Source organism: Galeopterus variegatus, unplaced genomic scaffold (assembly GCF_000696425.1).
Source record: "Galeopterus variegatus unplaced genomic scaffold, G_variegatus-3.0.2 Scaffold584, whole genome shotgun sequence".
In the NCBI taxonomy this organism is placed as follows: domain Eukaryota; kingdom Metazoa; phylum Chordata; class Mammalia; order Dermoptera; family Cynocephalidae; genus Galeopterus; species Galeopterus variegatus.
In genome coordinates, this window is record NW_007726695.1 from 42,630 (window position 1) to 55,403 (window position 12,774).

A 12,774-nucleotide genomic window follows, 5' to 3' on the forward strand; every position below is an offset into this window, starting at 1 on the left:
CTCCAAAAAAACACCCTGTACCATTTAGTAGTCAGCCCCCATTTCTCAACTCCACCTCCCACTCCAGCCCTAGGCAACAACTAATCTACTTCCTGGTCTCTATCAATTTGCCTATTGTGAATATATTATGTTAATGAATCATAAAATATGTGATTTTCTTTCATTCAACATAATCTTTTCAATGTTCATCCACATTGTAGCATGGATCAGCTCCATCTTTTTTATTGCTGAACAGTATTCCACTGTTTCATTATATACCACATTTTATTTATCCATTTTTACTCAACGGATAGAGTTATTTCCACTTTTTGGCTATTATGAGTAATGCCAAACATTTCTGTACAAATGCTTGCATGGACATAAGTTTTCAATTTTCTTGGATATATGCCTAGGAGTGGAATTGCTGGATTATTTGGTAACTCTGTGTAGAGCTTTTGAGGAACTACCGAACTATCTTCCATAGCAACTGCAGGCATTTCACATTTCCACTGGCAATATATGATGGCTCCAATTTCTCTACATCTTCTTCAAGACTTGTTGTCTGTCTTTTTGGTTATAGCCATTCTGGTTGGTGTGAAGTGGCATCTCATTGTGGTCTTGATTTTCTTTACCCTAAGGGCTAATGATAGTCATCATCTTTTCATGTGTTTATTGGCCATTTGTTCAACTTTTTGAAGAAATGTCTATTCAAATCCTTTGCCCATTTTAAAGTGGGTTATTTGTCTTTTTGTTGTTGCGTTCTTCATCTTTTTGCCTTAAGAGTGGGAGATGGTTGGAGGAAGAGAGTCTCAGACCTCTCAGTTTCTCTTGCCTGGAGTAGGGCTTCTGCAACACAAAGCTGGGGAGGGTGAGAAGTGCTGGTGGTGGCTTGCTTCTCTCAGGGACCTACCATAGTCCTAGACTGGGGTCTATGTCAAGAGGAAGCCCTGTGTTCTTGGCTGCACCCACCCAGAGTGGAGCATCATTACACTCATCTGGAAGGGGTGGGAAACGGGTTGTGGCTCAAATACCACAAACTGCTGATGTTCTTACTGAAAGATAGGTTGTCTTGAATAAATATTTCTTCATTTAATGTGTTTCCTCAGGACAATTTCCAGGGACATTAAATAGTTATTTATCTATAATTTTCACCCAGTTATTGTTTTGCAAGAAGTGGATTTGTAGACCTTTTCACACCATCAATTATGAAAGTTGAGTCCCATTTGGATAATTTTTAATGAAGATTTTGCTTCTTGTATACTTGGTCATAAAATAATTTATGCTGACATAGTAGATATAAAATTGGCTATAAATTATGATGGACAGTTTTTATAAAAGTATTTGCAAATTTACAAAGAGTGGGTTAAAAAAATTAATGGAAGTTGAGGAATGGTCCACTTTCAACATCATACCAGTCAAATTCTAGAATGTCTATGCCTCGAATATTTGTATAGGAATATTTGAATAATGAGAGCGACAGCGCGTTTCACACTAGAGTTTGTTGTTGTTGGTCTAGTAATCTATGTACAAAGCCATTACAGCCATCGAAACAGTCATAAAAACGATGGCTATTTAAAAAAGCATAGGAATACTTCAGATATGGAAATCAAGTTATTAAAATCTCAATCATTTTATGCATAAATTCAAAAAGTTTACTGGCAAAAATGACCACGTATTTCTTATTTTTTTAAATTCAAAATAAGCACTGCACCGCAAAGTCTCTTACAAACAAAACAAAACAACAAAAAACCTTTCCCAGCTTCCCTGATGCATTTATTTGGACTTTGGGGGGATAAGATTTACATTTAACGATTTCAAATTCTTTTTTTTGATCATGGGCTGGGCTCCTATGTGAACTAGTTGAAAGTCAAAAAACCTTTCCCAGCTTCCCTGATGCATTTATTTGGACTTTGGGGGGATAAGATTTACATGTAACGATTTCAAATTCTTTTTTTTGATCATGGGCTGGGCTCCTATGTGAACTAGTTGAAAGTTACTTTAGTTGAAACAAGTCTAGATTCTTGCTTTTGTCTAAAACCCTTCTCTATTCATTCCCTACCTTCCCTACCCCCACGGCAAAATTAACTCCTTGGGTGTAGAAGTTCGGTTACTTAATAAATGATCGCTTAAGCATCTTTGAGAAAATACATACTGCTTATTAATAATGAGAAAATGTATCAAAACGTATTCCCTGTAGGAAATTCTTCACTTTTTTGGTAATTGACTCATGTATACTATTGCCCAAAGTAGCTTTTGGACAAAAAGTATTGGATAAGAGCATGAAACTAGATAAAAATAAATATTTATTTAAGAAGGAAACCAGCACCTCCCAATAATATTTTCCTGAATAGTTATTACTGAATTACACAAAGATAAATATTAAAGATAATTAGCAAAGTACTTTTCTTTTGGCTGGGAAGTTTCTTTATTAAAGTTGGGCAGCTGTTGAGTGAAACATCTTAGTTTCCAACATAGAAATGATAAATGGAAAGATCCATTCAATTCTTAAAATTGTATTGCGGTTAGATAATAAACTGATAAATTGTATTAAAGCTCGGTATTAATTTTTTCCCCTATAAAACCAGGAATTCTATCCTACTGAAGCTACCTTACAGTTCACATAGGAATTTTGGAAGATGCTTACCTCCCGGTTGAGCGTATCTCCCTGTGGCTCAGGTGAGCAGGCGTGTTGGCTCCTCCCCAGCTGCTCCGAGCTTCCCACTGCGCCGGGTGCTTCCGAGCCTCCCGGAGTTAGGTGTTCGGCCCCGCCCTCCGGACTATTGCTAAAACTCCGATTCTGCCGGACTGATTCCAGTGATTAATTATTGACAAAAGGAAAACACTCCTACGCAAACTTGTGTCCAACCGCCCTGCTCCCAGCGACTCCTTCCAGAAGAGAATGCCGACTGCACCACTCCCCTCCCCCCGTGCTCTATGGTCCCAACTTCTCCAACGCTGCCACTCTCAGTCCTGGGCGATTAGGCTCGTCCTCGGAGGAATGCGGCTTAGCGACTTCTACATTTTTTGATTTGGTTTTCTGCAATTCGTTTGCACTTCTCCGGGAACCAGCCTCTCAGGAGGGGGTGCTTTCCCGATGCAGGGGAATCCGGGGCTCCGAGAGCAACAGAGGCGGCTAAGGCGTCGCTGTCACCTCAGGCTGCTGCAGTAAAACCCCGAGCCGAGGAGGGAATGGGGAGGAGGGGAGAGGAAGACGCCCTCCCCCTCGCTCGGGCTGGGAGCCCCGACACTCTAAAGGGGCATGTCTTCTGGTGGTGGAGGGGAGGGCAGATAAGCAGGAGGGCAAAGGTGGGAGCTCCGGGGCTTTAGCCTAAGCCAACGTGAAGCGGCCCGGGAAAGCCTGCGCCGAGCATCCATCAGCTGCAGACTTCGTCAAGGGGCGCAGCAGCCCGGGTGCACGCGGGGCAGGGCTGCGGTCTGGAACTCACCATCAGGCTGCCAAGTGAGCCCAGGGTTCGGGCTCGGGCAGCAGCCGGCCGAGCAGGCATCTTACTGCATTTGTCAAAAACGAAGAAAGCAAATTAGCAGCGGCAGCTAATTCTGGTGCCTTTCACCGTGCACAACGCCTCTCCCCGCCCTACTCCTTCCATCCTGCCACCTTCCCCGGAGCGGCTGGGAGGTTAATCATTGAAAAGCTGGGCTCCCCCGGGGAGACAGATGGGAGGACCGCGCCCGGGGAACTTGTGTGTGCTCACTCACAAGTGCAGAGAATTCATGTGGGCCCGGACTGCGGCAGGAGGGCAAACTGGGAGAGAGGGCAGGGAGGCGGCCCGCTGGTGCAGGGACGCTGGGCGACGGCTCCCGGGCTCCCGGGGCTCCCGGGGCTGGCGCGCCCCGCGCTCGAGCTCCGCGCTCAGTGCTCTTCCCGAGGACGCGCGGGACGGGGGAGAGCATCTTCCCTGCAAACCCGCATCCGGATACCACCGATCTCTTCTCTGCGAGGGCTGCACTTACATTTGACGCCGCGGCTGCTTGCTGAGAGCGCAGAGGACCTTGAAGGCTCCGCGCTCTGTATTTTCGCGGCTGAGAATCTTTCTGGAGTCTCAGGGAATGTCCCCCGAGGCCCAGAGGAGTTCAGGGGCGGAAACCTCTTTTGATTAACGAGCATTTGGGCAGTATCTGCCAGTCAGCCCCCATTGCCGAAGGAGGAGGCACTGCACATGCTCGGCCAGGGCTGATGGTGCTGAAGCGCGAATTTTATCTGCCGGCAGGTTTCTGCTCGTTCTCACAACACGCTTTCAGCAGGTTCTGAGCTGCCAGTGCAAGGAAGACGGAGACTCACGGTGCTGGGCAGTGGTGTCTCCATGCCGGAGGGAGGGTGACCCAAAGGAGCTGAATGTGGCTGGGGGCAGCGAAGGAAACTGATAGAAAATGAGCACCTTTTTGGAGCCTGTGTTAGCGATTTTGCTTAGTTATCTTTTCCTTCTGCTCCTGTGTTTAAGTACCAGCAACCGCTGCTAGTTTTTCTTATTTCTTTATCACTTCATGTTGCTTTCATTCCTCACCTTTTGGATTCTCCTGCCACAGCCAGCAATGTTGACAGGGCAGATATGACCACCCAGGGCATGTAGATGAGGAAACAGAAACACCTAGAAACGACTTGTCTAGGGTAACCTAACCGGTTTGTGGTAATAAATACTATTTATACTAGTTTCTGTATTTTAGTATTTATTATCTAATTTCCCAACTAGATGTTGGGCCCCCTTCACCCCCCACATTGTGACTGTACATTTGTGGATATATAAAAACAGGTTTTCCTGCTGAAGATTTGTGAAATGGATATAAGACCTTGCAACTACTCGAAGTGAAAGTTGGGAGAAACAGGTACAGCTGACAGAAGTATTCACACCATTCAAAATAACTTTAAATGATGTGTATATATAATATAACCACACACAGGCACACCTTTATGTATATCTTTGCATCCCCAAATGGAGAATAGATGTTCTATGTTTTCCACAGAAACACAGAACTTTCTCAAAACTTAACTAGGTCACATAATATGGGTCAACACAGTTTAAAAGGCAGAAATCATACAGACCATGTCACCCATCAAAATACAATAAAGTTAAAATTAACAACAAAAATTTCCCTGATTAATACACAATTGGAAATTTAAAGACACTTAAATGTGGATTAAAGAAACACACAGAGCCAAGGGCTGCAGCTCCCCCTCCCAGAAGCAGGCAAGAGAGCATGTGGAAAACACCACTTCTGCATGGGTGGCTGTTCACAGCCACCGCCACAGCCATGGCTGCCAAAAAAGTGGCTCAACACCACAATAATAGCCACAGCCACTATGCAGGCAGCCCACTGGACACTCGACTGCATTAACCCAAGGAGAGTCACCAAAAGAGACCAGAAAAAGAAGAGGACGTCTCTCTCCTCAAAGCCCACTCCAGAGTAATAGAAGAAGCAACTGCTCTACCAGATGACTAGACATCAACACAGAGATACTAGAAATATGAAAAACCAAGAAAATATGACACCACCAAAAGAATACAGTAATTCTCAAATACCAGACCCTACAGAGCAGGAAATCCTTGAAGTGACTGAAAAGGAATTCCAAGAAGCAATCTTAAGGAAACTCACTGAGATACAATAAAACTCAGTTAGACAACATAATGACACATGAAAAAAAAAATCCATTACATGAAGGAGGAAAATTACAAAGAGATTAATACCTTAAAAAAAGAATGTAGCTGAACTCATGGAACTGAAAGATTCACTCAGTGAAATAAAAAACACAACTGATAGTTTAAGTAGCAGGCTAGAACAAATAGAAGAAAAATTCTGATCTTGAAGATAGTCTTTTCAAAATAACACAGGCAGACAGAAAAAGAAAAGAGGAAAAAAGAACTTAAAAAATGAAGAAAATCTAAGAGAACTAGCAGATAACCCTAAGCACACAAACGTTTGAATCATGGGTGTTCCAGAGGGAAGGAGAAAGGAGAAGGCATGGAAAACCTATTCAATGAAATAATAACAAAATATTTCCCAGGTATAGGGAGAGACACAGACCTTCAGATCCAGGAGGCTCAAAAATCCCCAAACAGATTCAACCCAAAAATATCCTCTCCAACACACATTATAATCAAAGTGGCAAAGCTCAAAGACAAAGAATCTTAAAAGAAGCAAGAGAAAAGCTTCAAGTCACCTGTAAGGGAGCCCCTGTTAGACTAACAGCAGATTTCTCAACAGAGACTCGACAGGCCAGAAAAAAATCAGATGATATATTCAAAATACTGAAAGAAAAACATCTGCCAGCCAAGAATAGTTTACCCAGCAAGGCTATCCTTCAGAAATGAGGGAAAAGCAGTGTATTTTCCAGACAAAAAAAAGCTGTGGAATTCACAACCACGCAACCAGCCCTACAAGAAATCCTCAAGGAAGTCTTGAATCTGGAATACGAAAAATGATAATCACTACCATGAATACACAAGAAAGAGCAAAACCCACAAGTAGAACAAAATGCAAATGAGGAAAAGAAAGAAACTAAATCTTACCACCACAAAAAACCACAATACAATGTAATAGTGCCCCTGCTTTATTTCTGATTGTAGTAATTTCAGTCCTTCCTTTATTCTTGATCAGTCTAGATAAAGGTTTACAAATTTTGTTGACCTTTTTAAAAAATCAACTTTTGGTTTTGTTGATTATTTTTCTATTGCTTTTTAAATTCCACATTTCATATATTTCTGTTGTAATTTTTGTTATTTCCTAATTATATTTGCTTTTGGTTTAGTTTGCTCTTCCTGTTCTATTTTCTTAAGGTAGAAGTTCATGTTACTGATTTGAGATTTTTCTTATTTTTAATATAGGTGTTTACAAATATAAACATTCCTCTAAGCACCGCACAAGCCCTACATCTCATCAATTTTGATATATTTCGCTTTGGTTTTCGTCTCATAGTACTCTCTTATTTCCCTGTAAGTTTTCTTTTTCCCCATTGTTTGTTTAGGAGAGTGTTATTTTCCACACATTTGTAAATTTTCTAAATTTCCTTCTGTTATTGTGGTCAGAGAACATATTTTCTGTGATCTTAGTCTTAAAAAAAAAAGGAAAAATTGGGGAAAAAAGGCTCATGCAAGGATTTCTATTATTTTCAATTCCATTTTACCATGAAATTTTTGAAGTGCCCTTGTGTTTATATTCTGTTTCATTGACTTTTATGCAATTTATTTTGCTTACCTTAGATATTTAATTTCTGTTCTTGATTTCTTTTTATTAAGTAGACTTGTTGATTTTCTTAGAAATTAATTTGCCTTTGTAAAGTTTATTCATCTTCCTGTGTTGAAATTAATTTGATATTTGCATGCTTTTGGAAGACTTTAGAGAGTTATCTGAAATAATTGCAGAGATTATAAAATAAAATATGTAAATTTAAAAAATAAAATAATTAATGTAAAAAGAGAAAAAGAAACACACAAAAGGAAAGTTACAAACTCAAAAGCCCTATATGACAAAATTGGGAGAATATAGAAAATCAAACCCATGAAATCATACATTAAATGTATTTATTGCAAAACAATGTACAAATCAAGAAACAAGATAAAATTGCAAAAGAATTATGTTAACTAATAAAGATAAAAGCAGAAATTAATGCTATAGAAAAGAAAAGGAAAAAAAAAAAAACCCAGGAGACTTGATCAATAAAAGAAAAAAAACAAAACAAAAACTTATTCTCTGAAAAGATCAAGGAACAAATCAAGAAAAGATCAAGAAAAAGAGAAGACAAATAACATTACAAAGGAAAAATGGTATATAACCACAGATAAGGAGGATTTAAAACAGCAGCAACAACCTCAATTGATGTGTTTTTTTGCCCATGAAGAGGATTCTCTTTGTACTGATTACTCAAACTTGTGATATAATAAATGGTTAATACCACAGCTTATGCCGAAGGAATGAGATTTGAAGAATCGGGCTGCTTGTTTGGAATATAATAGTATAAGAATACAAAGTGATGATTTGTACTTAAGACTTTGAACCAGGTCTTTCATCATCATTATTATAAAGCAGTTGTTGCATAACCAAAGAACTCAAGCTACTGGGGTAGAAAACATTTCAAAGCAATAAACACTATAGAGTATATTCTCTCAGGTGATGTTGGAGGTTTGGTGACAGATACTACAGGGAAGAGAATGGGATCACTTTGTAAAAGCTATGTTTATGACCTGGAAATGTTGTTTGGAATATCTCTGGAGTCCAGAATATCAGGAAGGAGAAAAGAGTTGATGTGAGAATCCATTTAAAATGACCATAATCAGGTACCCCATCTTGTATGCATTGGCTGAGGATGGTCTTACTCCTAGGTGATCAAAATTCAAGCATGAAATGTGAGTTTTTCTCAAGCTTTCAAGCCTGACCTTAGTGGCATGGTGGGAAGAATATGGGCTTTGGAGCAACACAGCTCTTGGCCCAAGTCCCAGCTCTTTCTACTAACCAGTTCTGTAGACAAATCACTTAGTATCTCTATTCTTGTACTTACTTTTCTCAATTATGAAGTAGGAATAATATTGACTTCATAGGGTTCTTTTAAAGGTTAAATGAAATAAGTGAAATGCCATTCACAAAGTATTTTTCATAATAGTTCTACCCCCTCCTCCCTATTCTTCCTTCCCTAAATACCATCTTTCAAGAATTCTTCTGTCCATTCACATTTCTCCTATTTTCTAAGTGGAACTCCTCCCTTCCTTTACCTTCCTTACCTTCCTTTCAGTGACCCACCCCCTACTCCATGACTCTCCAGCAATCAGAGAAACTCAAGTGTCATGAGTGAATACCCTTGGGATGCTTTGGAAAGAACCCCCCTAAATAAAAAAATAGCTCAGCCACTGTTTTATAAGGTGGTAGATGGTAAAATCAGGCATGCCTCTTCCTCCTTCCCTCCTTCCTTCCTTCCTTTTTTCTGAGTTCCTATGAGGCTATGTATAAGTAACATTGCTCAACTCACCAATTCCAATTTCACAGATATGCATATGCTTAGGCTGAAGTCTTTCATTAGGGAAAGATCCTAACTTTTAAAACATTCTAGAATTTAATATTAAAATAAAGATCACATTAATAATGAGAGTCGGTAGTTTGTTCTAAAACTTGGAAAAGCAGCATTCCATTAAGGGGCTGATGAGGCTGTTTCCATTAAACATGAACAAATACAAGAGATTTATCACCATAGATACAATTCTTGCCCTTAAAGGCTACCAATATCTTAGAAATAAAGAGACTCCAGGAGCAGCAGTAAGACCAATTGAACAAAAGATTTTCTGTAGCTTCTATTCTAAAGCAGCCTCTAACACTATCTTTACATACAATGTCCATTTTGGTGTGCAGCTATACCTATTTGGGCAAGACAAAGAAGATGATGGAAAGTCAACAGAGTCAAGAGAAAGGAAGGAGGCTCTACTTAACCATATCGACAACATCTCTCCTTACTTATCAACGGTTATCCTTTCTTACTAATCTTACTATCAGAAGGGGAAAAAAGGAAGAAATGTATGAGATATGGATATTAAAAAGCAAGAACAAAACTTTTAGGCAAATTTTATTTACTTCTTTCTGGTTTGCTTTCACAATGCTCATAGTAACCCTTCCTTAATCCTTTTTTTAAAACCTTGTTGTATTAGCACCATTAATTTTTACAGTGGCATACAGATACTACTATTCTACTAGAGCAGAAGTCTTCAGCTATGAGCACTTGCTGCAACCAGAAGGGCTGCCTGCCTCAGCTTTGTGGCTTTTGCCTTCTCTTTCGATATTTTGGTTAGTGCGGCAATTCTCTGAATTCCCAAAAGATTATAAAAATAACACAAATAATTTTGCAGTCATTGAACTAAACATTCCCACAGAGGATCTGAGTAAATTGGACAATTTAAAATTATCCCCTTTGATAAATTGACCACACCAACATATGTTCCAAAAGCACTGCTCATGACTAAATATGAGCTGCAGCCTAATGTAAGTTGGCAAACATCATTTATTGGAGATTATATTAATGGTTGGTATTAATGGGAAATTATATGATTGGGACAAATTAAGTATATGGGAACGAAACTGTAGAACCCCCTTTACGTGGTGGTGTCCAGTTTTAAATAAATCATTAAGAATCAGGTGTTGGGATAAAAATATATGCTGTGAAATTATTAAACCAGTAAAATTAGATCTTAAAAAAATAAGAGAGTACACCTAGTTTTGTGAGGGATGGTGCTGTGCACAAGGACACTTTAACATTTAGATAAAGATTACAGGGCCACAGCCAATGCATAACCTCAAAATGTGCATGATAATGCTGCTCAAATATCCACTGTTCTTTTTCCATATGAACAGTAGGCTCATTCCATTAGAACATAAAATCATTACACTCCCATTAGAATTTAAATGTTAGCATTTTTCCTTTTAACAAATTTGTACTGACATTTAGCAATAGACATAGGTCATATGATAGTATTGTCTATCACTTTGCAACTGCCATAGTCCCACCCTGTTAATAGGGTAGATATTAACCACAGCTTGCCAACTGGAAAAGGTCACAGGTTAACTTTAGGACAATGAGAAGATGGTCCCGATGTGATAACCTGATACCAAAAGGAAGAAACATGAGCTAATCACCTGAGACGTGCTAACAAAGGAAAAAAACTGGCTTCCCCTGTCCCTTTTGAATTATTAATTCAAACGTGCTGATGTAATAAAAATGGTACCCAAAAACCCCCTGTGGAAAAATCTAAATAAAAGGCATTTTCTCATGCTCTACTGTGCTCCAGCTGCAACAGGCTGTCAGCCCACAGAGAGAGAACATGCATACTGATGCACTGAGGTCTCTGTCTGTGTTTTTTATTTTCATCGGCTTCCTCATCCCTCTTTCAAGGACCCACAACTCGACTGGAGCTAGTCTCTGGCACTCTTCACAACACACAGTAGAATTGTAAAGGTGTTTGAGGGGACTGTCATATGTTAAGGTACCTTACAAGTTCTAGTCTTCACTGAGTCACTAACTAGCTGTGCGCCTCTGGAGAAATCAGCTAACTTCCCAAGTCTTCACTTTATGGCGATTGAACTGAATGGCTTCTAACCTTCTGTAACTACCCTTATATGACCACAACCACTCTTAAGTCTTCATAATATAGTGTACCCACAGTCTGCTGGCCAGTCTAAAACCACCTGCAGTACACAGGTACTGGGAAGGAATATACAAAATCACTAGATGAATATGACAAATCTTTTTGGAGTCCCAGTCTTGCTAAATGATTTGGACACCAAAAACCAAATTATGTTGTATCTGAATGATATAAAACATCATATTTATATTGAACAATTACAGTTATATTGTGAAGAATTCATTCATTTATTCTAGACACATTATTTAAGCACCTCCTATGTACTACACATGTTGCTAGGTACTTGAATAGAGTATAATAATTGTCGGAATTTTTATAATTAAAAATTAGAATATAAAAAACATTTTGAGCCTGTGAAGCCTGCTTCATTATCCCAGTGAAAGCATTTAGTTAATTCAATGAAAACGTCGAGGGTAGTATGGCTATAGATAGAAGAATACTTGCATGTATTTTCCTATTGCAGCATGGATTCTTATTTCAATCTATTTCTAAATATGTTCTACTTTACAGCTGGTTTTAAGCTATGCCTTTAGTTTCCACTTTGTCTTATTATTTGTCACTCATTCCTGCAGTGCAGTCACACAACTCATAAGTTGGCTAGTGGGGAAGATTCAAATCTGTATCCAAGCAATACGTGATATGCGATGTGCTGTTTGTTTATCTAGTTGGATAGTCCATGGTTTGGAGTGCACTATACTTCAGTGTTTGCCTGATAATATTCTAATATTCATCATTCCCAGCCACTGGCAAAAAGGTATTTTTTTTCTTTTTAATTTGTAATAGTTACTAGAATTGGTAACTAGTCACCCAATACGATTGAGGTGTTAGAAATGTGATGGCCTGAAAAGCAACTTGAAAGGATCTGTGCTTGAACTGTTGAAACTTGGAAATGCAACGCAGAAATAATTTGAAATTTCATGTTCAGGATTGACATATTGAACAGCAGCATAATAAAACACGCATCTTGGCAACGAAATGTTAAATCCATGTTTTCCTCCTAAATTGTATTTTTTTCTTTAATGGATCAGATAATACTGTCTATCTACTGTTGGTGGGAATTAAAGAAATAACTTAGTTCTGATTGTTAAAGCATCATGCCAAACTCGAAAACAAAATAAACATATAAGAAAGAAAATAATAATCACTCATAACTTTACCACCCAGAGAGATCTAACCACTGTTAATGATCAAATATACTATTTTTTACATAATTTAGATCATACTTTACATAAAGTTTTATATCTTGCCTTTTTACTTCAGTATCATTTTAATGGTTACATAGTATCCTATCAAAGTATTACTATAATTTACTTAATCATTCCCATATGGTTGCAGACATTAAAGTTGTGTTTACTTTTTTCTCTATTATAAATTATTCTGTAAAGAATTATTATTGAATTTTTTTTGCCTTTGATGGTGATACTTATTTCAAATTATTCACACTCTCTTGCTGCACTTTTTTGTGTGATTTAATTTTTTTTATTGTGGTAAAATACACATAACCATTTTTGAATGTACAGTTCAGTGGTATTAAATACATTCATAATGTTGTGCAACTTTCACAACCGTCCGTCTGCATCGTCCTTTTCATCTTGTAAAACTGAAACTCTGCACCCATTAAACAGTAACTTCCCATTCCTCCCTCCCCTCAGCCCCTGTGGCC

At 38.7% G+C, this 12,774-nt stretch overlaps 1 pseudogene; it reads right to left on the reverse strand.

The window, feature by feature from the left end:
- Positions 1–3,228: 3,228 nt before the first annotated feature.
- LOC103588549 lies at positions 3,229–4,303 on the reverse strand (annotated as a pseudogene).
- Positions 4,304–12,774: the final 8,471 nt, after the last annotated feature.